General features: G+C 34.7%; 1 non-coding gene and 1 pseudogene across 1 annotated transcript; both read left to right on the top strand.

The window, feature by feature from the left end:
- The first annotated feature begins 2681 nt into the window (after positions 1–2681).
- On the top strand, positions 2682–2768 carry LOC136311288 (U2 spliceosomal RNA; annotated as a pseudogene).
- Positions 2769–5880: 3112 nt separating this feature from the next.
- Positions 5881–5956, top strand: TRNAD-GUC (transfer RNA aspartic acid (anticodon GUC)). The gene has a single exon. It is a non-coding gene; the product is annotated as a tRNA-Asp (tRNA).
- Positions 5957–6358: the final 402 nt, after the last annotated feature.

Raw genomic sequence — 6358 nt, 5'->3', positions numbered from 1 at the left:
AAACAGATCTCAATAATGTAATAATATACATAAATTAGTAAAACAGTTCATTCCAAATATTCCCTTTTATTGAAGATATACATAAAAATACACACCAAATATAACATTTTCTTTTCTTTTTTTTCATATTTTCTGAAACTGGAAATGGGGAGAGACAGTCAGACAGACTCCCGCATGCGCCTGACCGGGATCCACCCGGCACACACACCAGGGGCAGACACTCTGCCCACCAGGGGGCGATGCTCTGCCCCTCCGGGGCGTCGCTCTGCTGCGACCAGAACCACTCTAGCGCCTGGGGCAGAGGCCAAGGAGCCATCCCCAGAGCCTGGGCCATCCTTGCTCCAATGGAGCCTCGGCTGCGGGGAGGAGAAGAGAGAGACAGAGAGGAAGGAGGGGGGGTGGAGAAGCAAATGGGCGCTTCTATGTGCCCTGGCCGGGAATCAAACCCGGGTATCCCGCACGCCAGGCCGACGCTCTACCGCTGAGCCAACCGGCCAGGGCCCAAATATAACATTTTCAAGAAAGATTTCATCTAATAAGTCAGATCTCACTCATGAGCATATTGATTAAGTTCAATTGAGAAACCTTATCAATGGTTCCTGATAAGAATCATATAATATCTATACTTAACTATAGAATAATTTTAATCAATTATGTTAATTATGGGTTAAAACATATCATAGTACTTTATTTTTATATCTAATTAATCCAGAACATATCCTTCTACTTCTAAATCATACCCTTTGAAAAATATATATAAAGAACAGTCTTGTGATGCTAAATCTGTCCTCTACACTGTGGGGATGTGGGGATATTGCAAAGTCTACATGTGAAGCTCAAACTGTATGTAGGTCATTGTTATTTGTCATACAGGTCTGTAGATATTTTTATAAATAGGTATGTCTTCAAAGAACAACCAAAGTAATATATTTAAAACATGAGACTGATTATCACTCATAGACTTCAATTATCTCTTCAAGACTTTAGGATAAAATTTGAACCCCTTAACATATCCCCAGGCCCTGACTTGTAGGAAAACGGCCAGAGATTAGACTGTGGCCCTGAAACAAGTCTTTAGTGTGGATTTTGGAACACCAAGTTCTGTGGGGGCAGAAAGCTGCCCAGGCAAACACTGATAAGATTGTTTAAAGGAAGCAACTGATCCCTTGAGCCATTTCTCTGCATACCTCAAAGGTTTTAACTAATCATCCTCCTTTGTACCTGAAGCCATCCATGCTCTGCTAATTTAACCCATGCTCTGCTAATTTGCTTGATGAGAAAAGAAAGGAATAAATACGATGAGGCTGCAGAGATCTGGGCTCTCAGTCCTAGAGGCTGGGAGTCCCCTGTACCCATCTTTTTTTGTTGTTGTTGTGTCTTGTATGTTTTTTCTTAAGTCCTGCAGCGCCTTCCTTTTGTGCACACCCGTTGCCAAGCTGGTTTCAGCACTGACTCATTTCTCATACTTTGCCATTTCACACTAGGTTCCTACTGTGCTGCACTCAGTTCGGTGACCAGATCCTGTTCTTTCCCACCCTCAGGCTTCCACATGTGTGATAGAGTATTCTGCCTTCTCTTCAGCTGACAAACCTCTTTTCATCTCAGTTTCAAAGTAACTTAGTTTTAAAAGATCATTTCTTAACCAGTATAGCAGAGGTTAGTTGCTTCTACTTTTTGATTTCCCCCAAGAAAGCCTATGAAAATTCTTAGTTTTCTCTTTTTCTGCCAAAGTACAAACTCTGTTAGGGACAGGAGCAAGTCCATCACATGTATGTGGAAGGCAAATAGTGGGCACGTTGAATGAATTACGTATTCTTCTTTGGCAACTTTGGAGATGAGCTTTCCATTTCAACTGTTGTGCTAACTGAGTGAAGCTTAGCTATTGTACTTATTTCCTAAAAATGGCAATGAGCAGAGATAACACTTCCATTTGGTTGCTATTTGGCTGGTATTAACCAATATAAGCAAATATTCAGCACCAAGGGAAAATTATATCTAAAATTGACCAACATCTGATTCTTGACTTAAATGAATATAATGCTTTTGCATGTAATTAATGAGATTTAATAAGTACCTAAATCTTTGTTCTCCTTCGTGATCAATATTTTAGGAATTGGAACTTTTAGCATAGTCCAGAAGAATTCTACATAAATGTTATCCTAACCTTGAACTCTCTTTTTCACTTGCACCTGGCCTAGTGTAGGGTTTTAAATCTCTCTGAGGCTCTTCATTTGCCTTTTTACATGTATTTATCTCTTACTATGAGAGCTCTGCTTTGATGCTATGACCTGTTTTCTGACTTCATCATGTCATAGTGTCTGATTATTTGCATTACATTCTCTATTGCTTTGGCATCCTTGCACATTTGTATTTTATATGGAAAAATAGTGATGGTTATTATTAAATTTCACCTACTTGGAGTAATACCTTTTCATATTAAAGAAAGCTTTAAGAAAGATGATGCAGACGTTACAAGCCTCGTAATTAATTTTACTAATGTAACTATACATATGTAAATTGATTTAACATTGAAATATTAACTATTTTTTATTTTAAAATATTTTTTCTTGACTCCAATTCAGGTTTGACCCATCTACTCTAAAATCAAAGATAAATCTGTTAAGTATTAATACAGAATATTTTCAAGTTTTAAGCACCTTTCTATTAGAAGAAAAACATCTATCGCTTCTCGGCCTTTTGGCTAAGATCAAGTGTAGAAAAACATCTTTGTCATAAATCATATTTTTGTTAACTGATGCTTAATATATATAAGTGGTACAAATATACAATAAACTGATGTCCAATTTTTAAATCATTTATTTTAATCTAGGAAAGACTTTAGGAGAAAATAGTAACATTAAAATAATTATTTTCAAAATAAACTATTTTCTTATTATATATATTGTAGGGTTATGTTTTTAAAGTGATGGAAAAGATTTTTCCACTTATTTCTTTTATGCAATTTTTATACATTTAACAGACTAATAGTTATCAAATAATTATTCATATGTTGCTGTAGAGAAGCATATATCAATGGACTTTTACCTTGAAACATTAGACAACCAAGAATTTGTATATTTTATGAATAAATAAACAATTGCCACATTGCAGTCCATTCTTGATTTACTCATCTATTCAGAAAAGGTTAGATGCAATTACTGTACAGAGAAAAAGCAAACAACTTTATAGCAAACAATTACAAAAGTAAATTTTATGTCCATGTTTATATCTACTAAATAAACAGTAACGCATGTTTGTATACATTCTTTATCAGTGAATTTAAATTTAAAAAGTAAATCAATTATTCTGCATTACACTCAATAATGAATATATTTTTAACAATGTAAAGTTTTAATATTTGAAAAGAGTCAAAAATAGACTTATCCTACTGCTTATATTAATTAGTAGGTTGCCTTTAATTTAAAAACAACTAACAGTATTTGAAAAGCTGATATTAATTATAAGTAAAAATGTTATACAAAATCCAAAAGAATTAAACTTGTTTAAATTGTAAAATATAATTTTTTTATGAATTTGGGATTACTTATAAATTGCAAATATACTATGAACCTTTATCTACTTTCCAGGCTGAAATAGCTTATGCCAAAACCAGAAGTTGGATGAAGGGATTCATATTGGCTGGGTATTGGCATGAGTCACCCATCAAATTATGTTCTAGAAGCTCATTGGATATCATGGCCAGTGTCAAAGGGTCTTAAATGTACAACTGAAGTAAACAAATCTAGCTGAACTACCAAGTCAGGAGATTAGAGGTGGTGACATATCCATTTGAAATTTTGGGAACCCACTCCCATAAACTCATTCAAATTTGATAATGAAATGTAGTATGGGAAAATCAGCATAACAGAATAAAGCCTTACCAAAAAAGAAAATATTTTCAAGTTACATTAAGTAGTGTAAGTTAAGCTAAAGATTTTACTTGGCACATAAAAATGAAGCTAAGAGATATTTAACTGACAGATTTGATGACTTGTTTCCAAAGTTTTTTTTAGATCAAAGATGGTAAAGAATAGAGAGTTGCAAAGCACAATAGCTTTGAAACAGTGCTTATGGGATAAAATATCTTTTCAATAGAATTTAAGGTGTAAGGAATTCAAAATCTTTATCATAAGCATCCAGGGGTGATTCTTTGTGATGGAATTTGAGTGAAATACTACTTTCAATTGATCTTTGCACTCCTGTGTGTCAAAGTTTCATGCAAAAATAATAAATGCTGTTGAAGAGATCAATTAAATGTTCTCAGAACAAAATCTCATGGAAGCTAACTTGAAGTAGAATGAAAATAAGCATATACTTTCTGATGTATATTCTGAAATATACAGTGGGAGAATAAATTAAAACAGGGCAAAATAATACACAGACATGAAGATAAACTAGTGGTTAAAGAAAAGGCTAAACTATAAATGAGACAGTCTCCAAGAGATGCATAATTAAGGTAGCACTCAAATGAATGCCATTGCTTATGACTTGGCACAGTTATCAAATGAGATAAATATCGGAAGGCAGAGAGCAGAGGGTATACCAGTGTTTCAACCTACAAGAAAAAGTGAAAAAGTTTATTACAATTGATATGACCAAATTCAGGTAAGGTACTCTAAGAAATTAGTCAGAGCAGTAAATATTACTGGATTGTCTTCTTTCTGTTTAATAAATTATTAGAATTGTCAACGTAACTATTGAATGCAGTTTTTAAAAAAATCATTTTAATTACTTCAGCTCAAAATTGTACAATAAAAATACTTATAACTAATATGTTTTCAAGGAGTAACATTTAGCTGGCAATATAAAATATGGAATATAAGTATTCTAGGTTAAAGTTAAAAGTAAAACCTTTGACCAACTGATTGACTTCTTCAAGATAAATAAAGGGTAAGAAGAGCTATTAATAATTATTTCAACAGTCACTTAAAGAAGAAACAATATTTTCCATTTTCTTAGTGATATATTTTTAAAAACATAGTATTTAATTCAGAGATATAAACTATGCTATCCTCAGAATTAAGTTAATGGTAACATTAAATAATGTTGCAACATATTGAATAGAATCTAAAATTTTTCAAGTCACTAAACATTTTCATTTACAAAAAACAATGCAAAACAACTGGTAATATTTCAAAGACTAGAAGAAATAGTAAATAGAAAATTTACTAGTATTTATGTAAACCAAAAAAAAATACCTATTTGATTCTTATGCAAGTATTATATATATGGTATTCATATAGACCAAGAAAATATAGTACACAGGGAACAAACTTGCTATTTGGGGTAAGGTCAAGCTATACATGTTACATCTAAAGAAATATGAAAATGTGTGTTTATTCATTTTTTTCTTTTTTGGATAGTCAAACTTAGACTTCTTGATGTATGCATTAAGATGAAAAAAAAATCATTTTTTACATCTGCTTTTAAGGCAATACAGGCCAGTCAGAATTAGATTCTGTTGCACACATTGAAAAATGTTAATTATAATAGTATTACATGCTGATGATGAATAATTTGGAAAAGGATGAATACCACATACACACATTTTACTACTTAGAGAAATAGGCATAAATATCCTCTTCATTTTAAATTTGTTTTATAATGCAAGGCTGAGTAGAGGCCACCCCCAAAAATGTCCATATTCTAATTCCAAATCTTTGTTACTTTACGTGGTGAAAGGGGTCTGCAGGTATGATTAAGTCAAAGATCTTGTGATGGTCGGTTATTATCCCGGATTATCCAGGTGTACTAGAAGCTGAAAACAGCAAGATTAACAAGTTCTCCCCTGGGGCCTCTAAAAGGAACACATATTCTTTGATTTTAAGTTTTTCACTTCAGAAAGGTAAAAACCACTCATTAAAAATGGAATTAGTATTGGCCCTGGCCGGTTGGCTCAGTGGTAGAGCGTCGGCCTGTCGTGCAGAAGTCCCGGGTTCGATTCCCGGCCAGGGCATACAGGAGAAGCGCCCATCTGCTTCTCCACTCCTCCCCCTCTTCCTTACTCTCTGTCTCTCTTCCCCTCCCGCAGCCAAGGCTCCATTGGAGCAAAGATGGCCCGGGCGCTGGGGATAGCTCCTTGGCCTCTGCCCCAGGCGCTAGAGTGGCTCTGGTCGCAACAGAGCGACGCCCCGGAGGGGCAGAGCATCGCCCCCTGGTGGGCAGAGCGTCACCCCCTGGTGGGCGTGCCCGGTGGATCCCGGTCAGGCGCATGCGGGAGTCTGTCTATCCCCATTTCCAGCTTCAGAAAAATACAAAAAAAAAAAAAAAAAATGGAATTAATATTGTATGTATCCCACTTTACAGATGCATCATGGTGTATCATCAAATCATTTTGAATATTCAGGTTGTTTCCAAA

The sequence above is a fragment of the Saccopteryx bilineata genome, chromosome 7 (assembly GCF_036850765.1).
Source record: "Saccopteryx bilineata isolate mSacBil1 chromosome 7, mSacBil1_pri_phased_curated, whole genome shotgun sequence".
NCBI lineage: Eukaryota > Metazoa > Chordata > Mammalia > Chiroptera > Emballonuridae > Saccopteryx > Saccopteryx bilineata.
Note: the sequence above shows the minus strand (reverse complement) of the source record. Positions and strands in the feature narration are given on the sequence as shown.